At 43.2% G+C, this 19378-nt stretch overlaps 1 long non-coding RNA gene across 1 annotated transcript in view; it reads right to left on the reverse strand.

Moving 5' to 3' along the window:
• Positions 1-2915: 2915 nt before the first annotated feature.
• The window catches only part of LOC117367142, an 89066-nt gene continuing 72603 nt past the window's right edge, over positions 2916-19378 (reverse strand). Inside the window, exon 3 of the long non-coding RNA XR_004540702.1 lies at positions 2916-3280. This is a non-coding gene — a long non-coding RNA (uncharacterized LOC117367142). The remainder of the gene's footprint in view (positions 3281-19378) is intronic.

Genomic DNA, 19378 nt, shown 5'->3' on the forward strand with positions numbered 1-19378 from the left:
GGGCACCCCTCCTGCTCTCCGCCCCCTTCCCACTCCTACCCCTGCTGTGCACCCTTTCCCTTCCCCCATACCTTTTAAACTTCAGCGTGAGCAGCCACTTTGGCGCTCTCTCTGATGTCACTTCCAGGACCCGCGCCCAGGAAATGACATCAGAGAGAGCACTGAAGCCGACACGAGCAGCAATTTTGTGGCTGCCCACACCAAAGATGAAAAGGTTCGGGAAAGGGGTGCAAGCATGTGGCAAGGGAGCGGGCAAGAGGGCATGAGAGGGGCACCATCGCCCTGGGCGCCGCTCACCCTCGCAACACCACTGCAAGTACTTCAATTTTGTGGCTGCCCATATTAACGGAAGGCCCTTATGCGTAGTCTCTACGAGCCTCAACATTCAAAGGCATAACCTCCAATTGACCTTAGATCCAGACACCGTTGAGAATTTTCCCAATAAAGTAATCAAAGCTCTCAAGAATGACGCCTTCGAAAAGGGTGTCAAACATCCTCATATGCGGCTACACCGCACTCTCTTAATCTCTCCGTTATTTCTAACTGCAATTGCCAGAGGTTCTAGGGCAATATTATACAACAGCAGGGATAAGGGAGCCCCTTGCTTAGTACCTCGATAAAGCAGGAAAGCATCAGACAGATAGCCATTAACACACACCCTGGCCTTAGGCACCTTATATACTGTACAGTATATACTCGAATATAAGCCCAGATTTTGGGGCCCAAAAATGGGGGTCTCAGCTTATATTCGGATCAGCGCCCACCCGCCCCCCCCCCCTCCAAGACCTGTTGTAGGCCTCCGCTGGGCCTGTCATAAGACCCAGTGGTCCAGCGGTGAACCGGAAAAGGAGCGGCCTTCCCACGCTCCTGCTTCATCAGGTTTCAGGTTTATTTAAAAATTTGACATACCGCCTGATTAAAAATTCAAAGCGGTTTATACATAATATAAAAACAGAGTATAATATAAAATTCAAAGCGGTTTATACATAATATAAAAACAGAGTATAATAAAAATGTACATTAAAAACAAATTACAAACATTGCTACAAACAATCAAACGCACTGACAAACTTAAACTTACCGATACAAGATGGAGAAGGGCAGAAATACAATTTATATGAAGAGAAAGAGAGGGGAAGAGTGATCAAGACAAAAGGAAGGAGAACAAAGTATAAAGAGAAAGAGAGGGGAAGAGGGATCGAGACAAAAGGAAGGGGAACAAAGTATAAAGAGAAAGAGAGGGGAAGAGGGATCAAGACAAAAGAAGGGGAACAAAGTATAAAGAGAAAGAGAGGGGAAGAGGGATCAAGACAAAAGGAAGGGGAAACAAAGTATAAAGAGAAAGAGAGGGGAAGAGGGATCAAGACAAAAGGAAGGGGAAACAAAGTATAAAGAGAAAGAGAGGGGAAGAGGGATCAAGACAAAAGGAAGGGGAAACAAAGTATAAAGAGAAAGAGAGGGGAAGAGGGATCAAGACAAAAGGAAGGGGAAACAAAGTATAAAGAGAAAGAGAGGGGAAGAGGGATCACGACAAAAGGAAGGGGAACAAAGTATAAAGAGAAAGAGAGGGGAAGAGGGATCAAGACAAAAGAAGGGGAACAAAGTATAAAGAGAAAGAGAGGGGAAGAGGGATCGAGACAAAAGGAAGGAGAACAAAGTATAAAGAGAAAGAGAGGGGAAGAGGGATCAAGACAAAAGGAAGGGGAACAAAGTATAAAGAGAAAGAGAGGGGAAGAGGGATCAAGACAAAAGAAGGGGAACAAAGTATAAAGAGAAAGAGAGGGGAAGAGGGATCGAGACAAAAGGAAGGAGAACAAAGTATAAAGAGAAAGAGAGGGGAAGAGGGATCAAGACAAAAGGAAGGGGAACAAAGTATAAAGAGAAAGAGAGGGAAAGAGGGATCAAGACAAAAGGAAGGGGAACAAAGTATAAAAAGTCTAGAATTATGTAAAATAAGCTAAAATGATTAAAAGATGGCAAGGAACAGATTTCCATTACCGTCCTTAAAAGGACTATTATACACCATATGCGTCTTTAAAAAGAAAAGCCTTCAAGTTACTTTTAAATTTATCATGGGAGAGTCACTAATGACTCTCTGCCGTGAGTTCTCGCATGCCTCATGAGAACTCGCGGCAGCCAATCATTAGCCATTCTCCATGAAGGAGCGCGGGAAGGCCGCTCCTTCTCCGGTTGACCACTGGACCACCGGTGATTGTAAAAGGTACGTGGGGGAGGTGGAAGGGAGTTAAAGGAAGGCACAGTCAGCCGGGACAGGATAAGGGATGGACTCCTCCTGTCTCAGTCCACCGCTGAACCCCCGGGCCTTAAGGCAAGCCCAGCAGAAGCCTGCAAGGCATCAGGAGGGAGGGAGAGGGTACAAGATACTTGGAGGGTAAGAGGGGTACAGAGTGCAAAGCCTGGGAGGGCAGGAAGGGAGGGGGGACAGGGTACAGAGCCAGGGAGGGAGAGGGGCTTCGGGCAGAGCCCGGAAGGGCACGGAATAAGGGGGGCTGGGTGCAGAGCTGGACAAGGTACTTGAATATTAACCCCCCAGTTTATATTCGAGTCAAACTTTTTTCCTCTTTTTTGGGAGGAAAAGGGTTACCTCGGTTTATATTCGAGTATGTACCTCAGCTTATATTCGAGTATATACGGTAACACTTGTACCACATCAACAAACCGTGCTCAGCTCTATCAAGTGCCTTTTCTGCATCCAATGACAAAGCACATATTGCCATCCATTCTGCAGGCGGTAAAAGCTCAAATGGTATGCATGGGCTGCTCGGCAGCTGCTTTAGTGCAAACATTTAATTTCCAACTTTTCTACTTGCCTCGCTTCATTTTAATATTTTTTTTTTCTCTTTTGTGACATTTTAGTCTGCTTTAAACGAGTCGTGGAAGCTAAGGTTCTCTGAATAAACAGTGGCAAATGCCTTTAATGCACCTTGCTTTCTTTGTACTGTGAAGGACTTTGGACAGCTCCACTCCAATTGCCAGAGCCACCTAAGACTGCCCTTCACCCTTAAGAGCGATGGGTTTCATCCTTGCACAAAGCACAGCTCAAGGACACCTTCCTCACAGCGGGCGAACAAGCAGAGGCAGATTCAAGTTTCCAGCAAATTCCATATGAAAACATGTACAAAAGGCACAGAGGGGTCTTTGCACAAAAAATGCTACATTTAAGGAAAAACCAATGTCCTGGCAAAACATTTTGCACAAATGTTTGTTTCTGCTTATGTGGCTGCTTTTGCTCTTTCACACCTTGATAATATGGCTCTCACTGGAAAAAAAAAAAAAAAAAAAAAAAGCAAACTTAAAAAACACAAAACAGAAAGATTGTATTGAACAATATGCCATAAATAAGGGACGTGCCAATTCAGGCATTGAATTCAGCCCCGAAAATGAGCAGCGACACAGAGTAATGCCAAACGATCAGTATTAGAAAATGACATGGGGACAAAATACTTCCCCGTCCCCGCAGGAACTCATTTTCCTGTCCCTTTCCGGCAAGTTCTTTTCCTGTCCCTGCGCCATTCCTGCAAGCTCTGTCCTCATCTGCACAAGCCTCAAACCCTTTTAAAATCATAAGTGTTCAAGGCTTGTGTGGTTAAGGCGGAGCTTACAGGAATGGGGCAGGGACGGGAAAATTGAGTTCCTGTGGGGATATGGAAAATGTGTTCCCGTGTCATTCTCTACACCGCACCACTCTAGAAATCAAAATGTGGTAAAAGTGAGTCAAGTATAGGACAATCAAGCCATTGTAACATCACTGATGAGGTTGGCTTCAATTGGTAGAATGATGCATTATAATGTCACAATGCTAGGTCTAGTTATCAGAGGCTGAAACTATTCACACTATTTATATATTCAATTTTCTATTCTGTTCTCCAAAGTAGAGAATGACATGGGGACAAATTTTTCCCCATCTCTGCAGGAACTCATTTTCCCATTCTGGCAAGTTCTTTTCCTGTCCCTGCCTTGTTCCTGCAAGCTCTGTCCTCATCTGCACAAGCCTCAAACGCTTTAAAATCCTAAGTAGCGACATTCTAGAGCTCAGATTGTGATGTCATAATGCTTCATTCCACCAATGCCTAAGCTCCGTCCTCATCTGCACAAGCCTCAAACGCTTTAAAATCCTAAGTAGCAAAATTCTAGAGCTCAGATTGTGATGTCATAATGCCTCATTCCACCAATGCCTAAGCTCCGTCCTCATCTGCACAAGCCTCAAACGCTTTAACATCATAAGTAGCAACATTCTAGTGCTCAGATTGTGATGTCATAATGCCTCATTCCACCAATGCCTAAGCTCCGTCCTCATCTGCACAAGCCTCAAACACTTTAAAATCCTAAGTAGCAACATTTTAGAGTTCAGATTGTGATGTCATAATGCCTCATTCCACCAATGCCTGAGCTCCATCTTCATCTGCGCAAGCCTCAAACACTCTAAAATCATCAGTAGCAACTTTCTAAAGCTTGGATTGTGATGTCATAATGCCTCATTCCACCAATGCCTAAGCTCCATCCTCATCTGCGCAAGCCTCAAACACTCTAAAATCATCAGTAGCAACTTTCTAAAGCTTGGATTGTGATGTCATAATGCCTCATTCCACCAATGCCTAAGCTCCGTCCTCATCTGCACAAGCCTCAAATGCTTTAATATCATAAGTAGCAACATTCTAGAACTCAGATTGTGATGTCATAACGCCTTATTCCACCAATGCCTAAGCTCCGTCCTCATCTGCACGAGCCTCAAACACTTTCAAATCGTAAGTGTTTGAGGCTTGTGCGATTAAGGCAGAGCTTACAGGAATGGGGCTGGGACAGGGACAACGACAGCGACAAAACTTGCGGGGACGGGACAGGGAAATTGAGTTCCTGCGGGAATGGAGAAAAATTTGTCCCCATGTCATTCTCTAGTCAGTATTTCATTCTGTATTTTGCTACAGGGCTCAGCCATATTCACACAATGTACACACAACCATTATAGGTGAATCTTATCATTTCTTAAGAAGAAATGTGCAGTTTTCAAGGGATGTGCACAAATGGGAAATATTTTCCTTCGCTTTCAGATTTTTGGGGGGAGGGGATTTTTCCCAATTTTCAGTCATTTTTTTCAATTCATTTCACCCATTTGTTGTAATTAAAAAATATCTTTAACGTGCTTTAAAACTCTTCAACATGTGCAGATGGGTGGTAGGCAAGTTAAATCACAGATTAAGTCAATTTTGTGCTCACCAAGAGGCCCCTTTAGCTAACGTGTGGTGAGTTTATTCAGCAACAATTATTGTGTGGTCAGTGAAAGGGCTGTGTGGTAATTGTTGGGGGTGTAGCAAGCGTCTCCCCTGAAGATACTACACTGAAATGTTTTCACTAAAACTTCTCAAAAAGCGAATATAACATCAGATAACAAGCAGCAGGACGCTTGTTACCTGATGTTATATTCGCTTTTGAGAAGTTTTGGTTGACTTTCTTTGTTCGAAGTCTGGTAAGACCTATCAGATATTCACATTGGTGACTCTCAAGACTGCTGAGGAAGGCCTGTTGGCCGAAACATGTGCATGTCGAGTCATTGAGTCGGATGGATTTTTATGTCATTGGATGAATAAAGATTCCTATATTATCAGATGCATTGGAGGACATTTTCATTAGTGCCCATCATTCTGATCTGGACAATTCCACTCAGCCTTTGGTACATTTGTGTTTGTGGTTTTGTTTTTTTTCCCCCTGGTTTTGCCTTCATACCCTAAAGCAGCCATGCAAGTGAAACGCTGGCCATCGTTGGTGTGACAGACCTTTTATAATGCAGATAAGCCATTCATTTTTGAAATTTCAGGGGATTTACTTGCATTGCAGAGAGCACCAATTTAATTTGTATATGAGGAGATTTTTATGCCTATGAGGTTTACCCTGCTATACCTGTCACCTGTCTCTGTAGGATGGAGGCTGGGATCTGAGACATTTTTCTCCTCACTTTTCATTTTATCGGTTGCTCTACTTATCTGGGCACTTGTAGGACCCCTGTATGAGTGTTCCTATGGGCATTGGGAGCAGTGCAGAGCACTCAGTGTGCCTGCGCCAGCCTCTGCTAAAAACCACTTCTGAGGTTTTATAAAAGGGGGGGGGGAGGTTAAGGAAGACAAGGTGTTCACTTAGGGTGGCAGGCAGCCGAAAACCCTACAATCAAAACAACAGATCCGAATAAGCACGCATACAAAAAAGTTTAATATTTAAAGGGGAAGCGGAAATCCATGCAGGACGTACTTCTTGAACGGAGAAACTTTAACTAGGACTTCAGCAGAACGAGATTTAGGAGTAATCATCAGTGCAGACATTAAAACTGCCAATCAAGTGGAGAAGGCTTCATCTAAGGCAAGGCAGATATTGGGTTGTATCAATAGAAGTTTCGTCAGCCGAAAGCCTGAAGTCATAATGCCGTTGTACAGGGCCATGGTGAGACCTCATCTGGAGTACTGTGTGCAATTCTGGAGGCCACATTACAGTAAAGATGTGCGCAGAATTGAATCGGTTCAGCGGACGGCCACCAGGATGATCTCGGGGCTCAAGGGTCTCTCGTATGAAGAGAGACTGAACAAATTGCAGCTCTACGCTCTCGTAGGGAGAGGGGAAACATGATCGAAACATTTAAGTACCTCACTGGACGTGTCGAAGTGGAAGATGATATTTTCTTTCTCAAGGGACCCTCGGCCACAAGAGGGCACCCGCTCAAACTCAGGGGCGGAAAATTTCATGGCAACACCAGAAAGTATTTCTTCACAGAGAGAGTGTTGATCATTGGAACAAGCTTCCAGTGCAGGTGATCGAGGCAGACAGCGTGCCAGACTTTAAGAATAAATGGGATACCCATGTGGGATCCCTACGAGGGTCAAGATAAGGAAATTGGGTCATTAGGGCATAGACAGGGGGTGGGTAAGCAGAGTGGGCAGACTTGATGGGCTTAGCCCTTTTCTGATGTCATCTTCTATGTTTCTATGTTTCTAAATACACTTCTCCCTCCGTATCCGTGGTTTCCATATCTGCGGATTTACATATTCGTGATTTTTTGGCTGCTGATTCCGCCCCCCCCCCCAAATTACATCATGATTAAAGTTCCTACCCAGAAACAGTGCATCATCTCCTCCGCCAGCTGCTCTCGCCTCTTACAGCACAGAACTGAAGAAGACAGCGCAGGAAACAGAAGTGCCGAGCGCTTTGAAAAGGGACGCGTCCTTCACGCAGGCCCCTGCCCCGCCCCCTCTCATTGCGACAAGGAGCAGAAGCAGAGCCTGCATGAAGCCCAGCCAGCCCAACCAGCGAGATCGAGAGAGAGAGAGAGAGCTGCTCACATACTCGGTATCCGGCAAACTCCCAGGTACTTTCAGCTCTAGTTATTCGCGGTTTCAGTTGCAAAAACGCTGGCTGTTACAAAAAAACAGCGAATAACATATAAAAAGTTATTTGCAGTTTTTTCATATTTGCGGCCATGGTCCGCCCGCATCCCCCGTGAATATGGAGGGAGAAGTGCATTTTTCCAGGACTGTGATCCGAATTCAGATGTCAAAGATTTAGATGAGGAGGGCAGGCTAGGGGCCTGACGGTGGGGGGGGGGGGAGGGGGGAGGGGAATGTAGATCCACCCAGGCACCCAGTACTTCTTGCACCAGCCCCGCAAGATGTTACTTCGATAAAAAGATAGCACTCCTACCCATAATTATCCCAGAACCAAACAAGAAGTTGGAGTTCTGGCAGCAGGTTCATAAAAAACCCCATTCGCTTTGTTTGAGTTTTCATTACACCGTGATTCATAATAAAGTCATCATAGGCTGACTCATTTAGCTAAAAGAACCAGAGCAGATGACAAGATGTAAGAACTAGGACACTTTGTTTCAACCCTAAAGCGTAACCTTTTCCTATAATGATTGGAATGATTAAGCCTCTTTTGGATAAAAAAAAAGAGCTTCTCCTGAAACTGCCTCTTGAACAAAGGCGAGCTGGGGAGAGAGAACTTGGTTCCAATTCTAGTATTCTTTTTTTTTTTTTAATGCATTTTCCTTTCTGCGTCAGGCTGATGGATTGCTGATAGGCTGCTAATTAAGTCCTTTTGTGTAAAGTCCCTAAAGACCGATTCATGAAGTTAAGAAGGAACTGTGGCTGGTAGGATTTTTGGGTCCAAACCTAATGTGCAAAAGCAAAGTGTTTTTTAAATGCTCAGTATTTCTCCAAGCACAAAAAAGGCCAAACAGCTTATAGATTAATGACACTGCATACAACCTCATTACATTATGTTCCATGAAAATACATTTCTAGACCGCAGTACCTTCCAAATCAATGCGGTTTACATCATCAAGAGACTGTACATCACAATGAAATACAAGAAAAATATCATCTTCCTTACTTTCCTAAGAATTTTACAAAAAGAGAGGTCTTTAATAGTTTTCAGAAATGCATATGTTTAATCTAGTGAAAGTGGGTAATAAATAATATTAAAATATATGAAATCGAAAAAGCAAACAAAATACGCAGTTCTGAATCCTAAAATACGCAGCCTGATATGCAATTGTTCGATGCAAAAATTTCTTGTAAAGACAATCTCGTACACAATGAAGTTATCCTTAGTGGACAAACTGCCTTAAAAAATGTAAATTGTTCTAGTAAATAACCAGGTGCTTGACCTTGTACCGCTTTATAACAGAGCGTCCCAAATTTAAACCAAACCTCGACTGTGCGTTCAAAAGTTTTCAACACATAACCATGAAGATTAATTAAATTTCAGTTTATGATTCCTTTTTAAACTTTCCAAGAGGTCCTTTTACTCAACTGCGCTAAAAAGTGACCTGTGAAGTTTCAAGTTCAAGTTTATTAGGATTTTATATACCGCCTATCAAGGTTATCTAAGCGGTTTTTACAATCAGATACTCAAGCATCTTCCCTCAAGCAAATCCCCAGAGAACGATTCGTTGTAGCTGTTCCGGCGCTGAATGGCCACAATGAATTGTCTCATTCTGTGAAGCACGTGTGTATAAGGGGTCAGCATTTTGGGGGGAGGGGCGCGATACCTTCCCATCCCCTCCAAAACCTTCCCTTCCCCTCTTCTACTTCTCTGCAATCAGGTTGCACCAGATTCAGCTTTTGGGGTGGTGATGCAGTGCCCGTCATCAGGGCCAGATTTTCCTATAGGCTAACTAGGCTTCAGCCTAGGGCCTCAAGATCAAGAGGGGCCTACATTCAAATTGTTAGCAAAATTAAAATTACACTATTCTAAAAACAGTGAACACTAAAACATTGAACCAAAAATAAGGAGAAATTCTACGCTTCGGGATTGGAACCGGCTCCGGCCGCAATGGGGCGCCGACTCGGCTTCTCCCTTTCTTTTTCTCATCCTGGGAGGAGGATCGGGGAGGGAAAGACGTCACTCCAGAAACAGCTGGGCAAAGCCCAGCCCCGCGGGGAGAGAGGCAAAACGTGGATCCGTCAGGACAGGGCAGCCCAGACTGGCTTCGGGGGTGGGGGGTTTCAGTGGAAGGGGGATGGGGATGGTAGGCAGGCAGGCTAGCATCGGAGGGGGTGGGGGGTTTAATGGAAGGCAGGCAGGCAGGATGGCATGGGGGTGTTCAATGGAAGGGGGATGGGAGGCAGGCGGGCATCGGAGGGGGGGGGTGAGGTGAGGAAGGACGCACTGGGGGTACTATGGACATAGGAAGGGGCAATGTTGTGTGTTATGTTTGATTAGCTATTGTTACAAGTACTATATATGGTGCTGAGAATAAATGTCCAAATAAGTGTTCTCGACGTTTTTTTATTTATTATCCGTGTCACATTTTTTATAAAGGTTAGTACCAATAACAACATGTTTCATTTAACATATTGATATATATCACAGTAATGATGTATTTTATTATCTCTCATGTAATTTACAAACTTAAAAATGGGAGGTGAAAGGGCCTCATAAGTGGAATAGCCTAGGGCCTCTTTTCATCTAAATCTGGCCCTGGGCTCCAAGTTTCAAGTTTCAAGTTTTATTTATATTTGATTAATCGCTTAATTAAAATTATTTCTAAGCGAATTACAATGTATGAGTAAACATGATATTAAAATAGTAAATAACATAAAATAATATAAAATTAACAATTTATACAGTAAATAAAAACAATATGATACTAAATAGGAAATAACATATGAAATATTATAAAATTATAAAATAATAAAATTGAGAAATTTACTTAACAAATATATAATAGACTAATAATTTAAGAGTAATTTAAGGAAATACTTTTTTATGGAAAGGGTGGTAGGTGCATGGAACAGTCTCCCAGAAGAGGTGGTGGAGACAGAGACAGTGTCTGAATTCAAAAGGACCTGGAATAGGCACGTGGCGATCTCTCGGAGAGAGAAAGAGATAATGGTTACTGCAGATGGGCAGACTGGATGGGCCATTTGAACTTTATCTGCCATCATGTTTCTATGTAATCTCCTGGTTGTGAAGCAGTATCTTACTGCTCAGTCTCCTGCTCCTGTGCTTGGCTCACTGGGTATGAAGGGAGGCTTCTGATGGTAGGCAGAATGCTGGATTGGCCTCTTGATCCTGTGCCAGGTTATTGCATTAATTCTGCTCTGCGGGCCATGGGTCCTTCTTCCTGCCACATCCCACCTATGTGGAAAAAGGATGTTACTTCACAGTAGGCGGGATGTGGCAGGAAGAAGGATCCATTACTGGCAGAGCAGAAGTAACATCACAACTTGGCATGAGCAGGAGACCAATCCAGCCTTCTGCCTGCTTCCAGTAGCCACCCTTCTGTCTCAATTGCTGCTGTGGCAAGTAGAGACCTGCGAGAGGGAGGCTGGAATGGAAGGAAAGATGTTGGCATCACTGAAAAAAAAAAAAGCTTCTCTATTGTCCCTTGAAGGCCAGGCACAGGTGTGCAAAATGCAGCAATCCAACTTCTAAAAAGCCTCCGTGCCCTTGACCCTGTCTCCGTGCCCTTGACCCTGTCTCCGTGCCCTTGACCCTGTCTCCGTGCCCTTGACCCTGTCTATTGTCAGCTCACTGGCTGCCTGTAGCCAAACGTTGTGTCTTCAAGGGCCTGATGCTAGCGTTCAAATCCTTGCACGACATGGCGCCAGGCTATATGACAACCAATCTTCCTCCGTACTACTATTACTAAGAACATACGAACTGCCGCTGCTGAGTCAGACCAGTGGTCCATCACGCCCAGCAGTCTGCTCACACGGCGGCCCTTAGGTCAAAGACCAGGGCCCTATTTGAGTCTAGCCTTACCTGCGTACGTTCTGATTCAGCAGGAACTTGTCTAACCTTGTCTTGAATCCCTGGAGGGTGCTTTCCCCTATAACAGAATCTGGAAGAGCGTTCCAGATTTCTACCACTCTCTGAGTGAAGAAGAATTTTCTTACATTTATACGGAATCTATCCCCTTTCAATTTTAGAGAGTGCCCTCTCATTCTCTCCACCTCGGAGAGGGTGAACAATCTCTCCTTCTCTACTAGGTCTATTCCCTTCATTATCTTGAATGTTTCGATAATGTCCCCTCTCAGTCTCCTCTTTTCAAAGGAGAAGAGGCCCAGTGTCTCTAATCTTTCACTGTATGGCAACTCCTCCAGCCACTTAATCATCTTAGTCGCTCTTCTCTGGACCCTTTTGAGTAGTACTATGTCCTTTTTCATGTACGGCGGCCAGTGTTGGATGCAGTATTCCAGGTGAGGGCATAACATGGCCTGGTACAGAGGCACGATAACCTTCTCCGATCTGTTTGTGATTCCCTTCTTAATCATTCCTTTTTGCCGCCACTGCCACACGTGGATGGCTTCATTGACTTGTCATCAGTAACGCGGCACACGGAAGGCCCCGACGAGAGAAGGCCATGATGCAGCCTGTATGGAGTGCTGCCGGCCCGACACTGCTCTGGAGGGAGGACTGTAGGGCTCATGGTCGGTGGGGTTCGGATGGGAGGGAAGGATGGAGGGTCAGCGGGGGTTCATCTGTGCAGCGGTGGGGGGGGGGGTGCTCAAGGGTTCGGCTGCTCAAGAGATGGGAAGGAGGGAAGGATGGAAGCTGGGCATAGGTTCTGCTGTACAAGAGATGGGAGGGAGGGAGGGAAGGATAGAAGCTGGACAAGGGTTCTGATGCACAGGGGATTGGGAAAGATGGAGGGATTGAAAGATGCTCTTGGTCCGACCCCTCTGTCAAATTTAAGAACCCATTGTGGCCCATGAGCTGAAAAGTTTGCCCACCCCTGGCCTAGCGCCATATATCCATTTGAGACTAGTTTTTGAGAGCTAATGAAGGAAGCATAGCTCTCCAACTACTCCCAGCTGTACTGAGATAGGCCAAGAAAAACCTTCTTCCCCCTTCAACTTGTTTATTGACTTGTATTCCTTAGTTTTGAGTCGCTGGTCGTATGAATTATAAAGAGCTGCTGTGCAATGTGAATCAGGGCCTATCCCAGAGATTAAAAAAGATTCTACAATTCCTTTATTTTTCTAGGGAGGTTACTTAGAACATGCTGTACTATGAGAGGTCGGACCAGAAAATAATTAGGTGCTACAAGAAAATAGCAAGAAGCATCCTAAAGAAATTGTTTCCCTAACTTTAAGTCTCTGCTGCGTCCTAGGGAGGAAACATATGATCAGAAAAATCTCTCTGGCAGGTGGTAACAAGTGAAGAAAAGATAGGAAAGCGCATTGGTGAATTACACGAATCTCCTGTTTGAAATCATGTACCACAGAAAAGAAATTGCAAAAAAGAGTGAGGCCGGGAGAGGTGGAGGAAGATCCTGCGCTCATGTTAATAATTAGTTACGAAGTATCGTCACTGGATAGGTTTACATCACTGTCTTTCTTGACCAAGGAGAACTCATGCACACTTTACCCACCCCCCAATCAAAGGTATACAAACAAAGCAAAAAATATATATATATACGACGGACTATTAGCCGCCAGAGCAGCGAGACTAGACCGCCTCCTCTCCAATCTGCTGACTATGACGCCCAAAAACAAAACATTCAGGAAGGAACTTAAAACTTTGTCAAATGATCTAACTAAACCTGATCGACCCGCCACAGATCCCGCCACATACTATATCTATTAACCATGTATTTTCCCTGGGAATGCCCTGGCCAACTCTTGTTGTAGACCGCCAAGAACTGAAAGGTTTTGGCCGGATAGAAGACACTAATGTAATGTAATTTAGAACAGGGACAGGCTGAGGAAATATAATACGTTGGGAAGAATATACAAGTCTTCAAAGTAGGCATGGTTGTGGGAATAGGCGTGGTTGACTTATGCGTCGTTAGGCATCCGACATAGGTACCGCCAAAAAACCCCCCCCCCTTTTTTTTATAAAACCGTAGTGCGGTTTTTAGCACTGGCCGCGGCGGTAACAACTTTGACGCTCATAAGAGTTCTATGAGTGTCAGAGCTGTTACCGCCATGACCGGCGCTATAAACCACGCTACGCTTGTGCAAAAGGGGAGGGGGGGGTTCAAATTAAATGAGTGAAAAGTTTGCTGTTGGGTCTCACGAAATGTCAAAAATGTTTTTTTTATATTTTGAAATATATCAGCCATTTGAAAACAAAACAAACACTTGCTGAAGGGCAACCAAACCAACTGCAGCCTCTGCTCACAAATAGTGCATTAATAGTGAATCTACATCTCACTTTTTTTTTTTTTTTTGTCTTTCCACTGAAGCTAAAATGAGACAGGCCAAATATAGGCAGAGTGACAAGCAGGACCGCTGAAGCAAACGGCCACTTCTTGCCTTTACTGTGTTCTCTCAGTGGCATTCTTAGATGTGGAAAAGACAGTTTCAAAAGGAAGGAGTGTGGAGTAATATAATGTAATTTATTTCTTATATACCGCTACATCCGTTAGGTTCTAAGCGGTTTGAAGAAAATATACATTAAGATTATAAATGAGAAGTAAGAAGGTACTTAAAAAAATTCCCTTACTGTCCCGAAGGCTCACAATCTAACTAAAGTACCTGGAAATTAATAAAGAAGAGAAAATAAAGATGGTTGAAAAAAGAAAAATTCTATGTGAACTTATAGGATGGAAATTAAACTGACAGTGAAGAACTGTATGAAAAATACATATGGAATTCAGTTAGAGAGGGTAGGTTACAATCTATTGATGGTATTTGTTTAATTGGAAGGTGTTAAGGTGGGTAATTTGGGGGAAGGTTATCTGAAGGTCAAAGAGGAGGGGTTAAGATATTTGGATGAATTTTTTGAAAAGCAGGGTTTTGATTTCTTTTCTGAATGTTTTGAAGTTGTCTGATATTGTCATAAGATTGGAGATGGAATGGTTGATTTTTGCTGCTTGTGTTGCCAGAAGGTTGTCAAACATTTTCTTGCGTTGTGTGCCTTTGAGTGGGGGGAAGGCGAAAGGGTTCGAGGTTCTTCTGTGTCTTGAGGTGGAGATTTGGTTTAAGCGGTTGTTTAGATAGGAGGGGGAAGAGCCGTGTAATGCTTTGAATATCAGGCAGTGGAATTTGAATTGGATTCGTGCTTGTATGGGTAGCCAGTGAGAGTCTAAGAAGGCAGTTGTTATGTGATCATATTTTTTGAGTGAGTAGATCAATCTGAGGGCGGTGTTTTGTATGGTCTGGAGTTGTTTTATCATAGTGGCTGGACAAGGAAGATAGAGGGAGTTGCAATAATCCAGCAGACCTAAGACTAGGGATTGGACGATTCGTCTAAATTGTGCTTGGTCAAATAATTTTCTGATTTTACGGAGATTTCTCATGGTTAGAAAAGCTTTCTGGGTTGTTTTGTTGATCTGGGGCTGCATTGTGCAACATCTGTCTATCGTAACTCCTAGGAGTTTTAGTTCGGGTTGTATTGGGTATTTGGTATTTTTGATTTTCAGTTCAGTGATGGTAGGAGTGTTAGCATTTGTAAGGCTACCGGGTTAGCTGGTATAAATAAGTCTCAAAGTGTGTTTGTTTCTCTCTGAAACCATCACAAGAGCTAGAAACACTATTACTACTCCTATTATTATGAATTATTTCTATAGCACTACCAAATGTACGCAGCACTGTACAGAGTCACAAAGAAGACAGTCCCTGCTCCAAAGAGCTTACAATCTAAACAGCCAAGACAGACAAACAGGATGTCATAGGTATACAATTAAGGGGAACAGTTAATCTGCTGGCTGGGTTGGCTGGGAGTACAGGACAATTAAGCCAATGAGATTGGATCTTATTGGTGGAATGAGGCATTATGACATCACAATCTCAACTCATAATCACAAAAGTTTCTTGATCATATCTCTCTTTAGCTATAAATGACAATATTATTATTAAGACTTAGCCAAAAGGAAAGATTTATAAACTATAAAGAGTTTTACCTCCTGCAAAATTGCCATTTCTTTAATAAGACATTGATTATTATTTCTGAGGCTCTCCAAGTACCGACAAATTCAAAATGTGGCCCTGCAAAGGGTTTGAGCTTGAGACCACTGAGTTAAGAGGAATGGTTAATCGTCTGGCTGGATTGGTGGGCAGTGGGTAGTACAGCACAATCAAGTCATTGTGACATCACTGATGAGGTTGGCTCTTATTGGTGGAATGAGGCATTATGACATCACAATCTCAACTCTGCTTCCCAAAGACTGAAACTCAACACACTACTGCTACTACTATGAATTATTTCTATAGCGCTACGAGATGCACGCAACTCTGCACAGAGTCACAAAGAAGAAGAAAACACAACATTTTTGAGAGATAGTTCTGATTTCCTTTTTCTAAGCTCTGGCATAAAGCGGCCTTAGCGAGTCCTTATGTGGCTTTTTCACACACACTAAGACCATTTTTACCGCAGCAACCTAGACGATCTAGGTGGCTAACTTGTCTCTCCCCCCCCCCCCCTCTTTTTTTTATAAAGCTGCATTAGGCTTTTTTATCATGATCTGCAGTGGTATTAGCTAAACTAAACTAAACCTTGGGTTTATATACCGCACCATCTCCACGAATGCGGAGCTCGGCACGGTTTACAGGAAGAAAGATGAGAGAGGAACTACAGTGGAGAGATTAAAGAGTTAGGTGTAAAGGGGGAAGGTGAGAGGCCTAAGAGGGGGGAAGTGTTACAGTTTTGAGAATAGCCAGGTTTTTAGGTGTTTGCGGAAGAGTTGGAGGGAGCTTGAGGTTCGGAGAGGGGAGGTGAGGTTATTCCAGATCTCAGTGATTCTAAAGGGGAGGGATGACCCAAGTTTGCCTACATGGGAAATACCTTTTATGGAAGGGAAGGATAGTTTAAAAATTTGGGAGGATCTGGAGGAAGTAGGGGTTGGGGAGTTCCAGGATAGAGGGATAACGGCATAATTAGCTCTGACGCTGATAGGAATTCTATGAGCGTTGGAGATAATACTGCCCTGGCCAGCGATAGAAAAGCCTAGCGTAGCTTCGTAAAAGAGGGGGGTTAATTTTTTTAATTGGCTTAATTGGCACTGATAATTGAAAGCACCATTAAAAACCAATTTAAAAAATGAATTTGCCGGTAGACGCCTACCGCATCAGTGTAGGCATCTACTCCAAAAGTCCTATTGGCGCCTACCGTCAGTGGCATAGTAAGGATGGGGCCGGCGGGGGGGGGGGTCCATGTTGGTGGGGGTGCTGGCACCCCTCCTCCTCTCCATCCTTCTGCCCCTTCCCACTCCTCCCCAGTTTAACGATGACACTATTATTTTCGTTGGTTGGTTTTTGGAAAATGTGGCTGCTTTCTCCAGTTTTCGCTAACTTTTTCCATTTGTTTCCAAGTTTTATTTAAAATTTGATTAAACGCTCGTACAACATTTCTAAGCAATTTACAATTCAAAACCAGGGTAAAACAATTAAGTCAGACAAGACTAAAAACAAGACTCTCACTAACAGGAGCAAAAATGTTATCGGAAAGAAACAATATCAGGAGAAATACACAAGGAAGGGTAAAACAAAACTAGTCTAAAAGGCGAAGGGCTCCTTATACTAAGCCGTGTGAGGGCTATAACATGCGGAATAGCGCGCGCCAGACCTCAATGCCCCAGCATTGAGCTGGCATTAGTTCTAGAAGCGTAGCGCGCGTTAATGTCTTACGTGCGCTAAAAACGCTAGCGCACCTTAGTAAAAGGAGCCCTTAGTTGTCACCGTGGATAAGTTCATTTTTTTTTTTGGTACAGGCCTAATATTTGCCATTAGTTTCAATTCTCTCAAAAGCATCATTGGAAAGGAAACTTTTGAGAGAGCCTTTAAATTGATCTAATCGTGTTTCCGCTCTGATAAAGGAGGGCAATTAGTCCAAGTTTGCGGAGCAGTTACCGAGAAAATTTCTGCTCTTCTCATTTTCTTTTTTTTTTAAATTAAGGGCTCCTTATATCAAGCCGCGCTAGCGGGGTTAGCACACGTGACTTTTAACCCCCGCGCTGGCCAAAAAGCTACCGCCTGCTCAAGGCAAGCATTAGCAGCTAGCGTGGTCGGCGGTTTAACGTGCACTATTATGCAGATTTTCTATATATTGTCTTGCCTTGGACGAAGCCTGCTCCACTTGATTGGCAAACTTCATGTCCTCACTGACGATTACCCCCAAGTCTCGTTCTGCTACCGTTTTTGCTAGGATCTCGCCATTAAGGGTATAAGACTTGCATGGATTCTGGCTGCCCAGGTGCATAACTTTGCATTTTTTGGCATTGAAGTTGAGTTGCCATGTCCTAGACCATCGCTCCAGTAGGAGTAGGTCGTGCATCATGTTGTCGGGCACTGAATCTTCGTCTGTTGTGCATTTGCCCACTACATTACTCAGTTTGGAGTCATCGGCGAATAATGTTATTTTACCTCGAAGCCCTCGAAGATCTAATCGTGTTTCCGCTCTGATAAAGGAGGGCAATTAGTCCAAGTTTGCGGAGCAGTTACCGAGAAAATTTCTGCTCTTCTCATTTTCTTTTTTTTTAAATTAAGGGCTCCTTATATCAAGCCGCGCTAGCGGGGTTAGCACACGTGACTTTTAACCCCCGCGCTGGCCAAAAAGCTACCGCCTGCTCAAGGCAAGCATTAGCAGCTAGCGTGGTCGGCGGTTTAACGTGCACCATTATGCACGTTAAACCGCAGATTTTCTATATATTAACAGTACAATACACAGGTATATAAACAAGTTTCAAGTTTATTAAAAAAATTTTATACCGCTTAATCAAATTTCTAAGCAGTGTACAATGTAAAAAATTTTATAAAAACAAGTTAAAATGATATATAAACAAATTAAAATTAATCTAATAAATCAAGAAAAGCACAATCATCTTACAGAAATACATAAGCAACCATTTTTATCCCACCCTCCCATTGATTGATCAATAAAAACACAAATACATATATTCTTTCAATAACCTTCCCTTATTTAAAATAATAATGTAATTTCACCCCCCTCCCACCCTGGATGTGTATGGAAATAAACCAAAAATTAAAGACAAAAGACGACTAAAGTGAAGTAATAAAAGATGTCAACGAGCCCCAAACCAGTTTGAATAAATTACTATGCCCCAACATATCAGCATTCATTTTTTTATACCCCACCAAAAAGGAAAATTGAGGCAATCATAATTTTTCCAATTACGAGTTACCATCTGCATAGCTATCCCAGTCATAATTAGGAAAAGCCGGCATTTATAGCAAACCACGGAGGGCGTAATATGCAATAATTTTCAAAGAAGGGATGGTCAGGAGATTTTGGTCCACCGATCTGAGAGATCTTGAAGGTGTATAAGGAGTGAGGAGCTTGTCTAGGAAAAGTGGCTGCTTTGCTTGGCGGATTCATGTTAATGAACAAAATTTTAACACCCATTAGAATTTTTTATGCATGGAAATCAATTGCATGCCTGTTGATTCATAGGCTAGTGTGTGTTAAATCAATTTTACATACTCTAGAATTATCAAGGAGCAGACGGAGACCTACTATCATGTGTACACTTTTCCCTTAGCAAACCTGTTCCTTACAAGAGTTTGTTACTGATTTAGAAGGGAAAAGCGAAAGATGCCTGCAGTCTGGTTTCTGCTCCGAAAATCCTTCATCTTTGAACGTTAAGCTGCAGTTATTAAATGTTCCAAACGAGATTGTTTCTGCTTCCCTGGAGCTCAACTCTTGTTTTATTAAAAATACTCAATTACTGTATGATGAATGATACTTGAAATCATATTGGTTAATATAAGTGAAACCTAAAAATCCGTGTGCACCCCATGGGCGGCAGAACACTTGAAGTCTCCGTATATAGGGGCCCCTTTTACCACATTATGGTACGTTTTCAAACTTACTGCATATAGCAGCATTAAGAGGGGGAGGGGGTCCTGCATGAATCCCCAGTGCTTCTACCATAATGCACCAATAGAATAAGGCCTCCTGACTGACA

Source organism: Geotrypetes seraphini, chromosome 9 (genome assembly GCF_902459505.1).
Source record: "Geotrypetes seraphini chromosome 9, aGeoSer1.1, whole genome shotgun sequence".
In the NCBI taxonomy this organism is placed as follows: domain Eukaryota; kingdom Metazoa; phylum Chordata; class Amphibia; order Gymnophiona; family Dermophiidae; genus Geotrypetes; species Geotrypetes seraphini.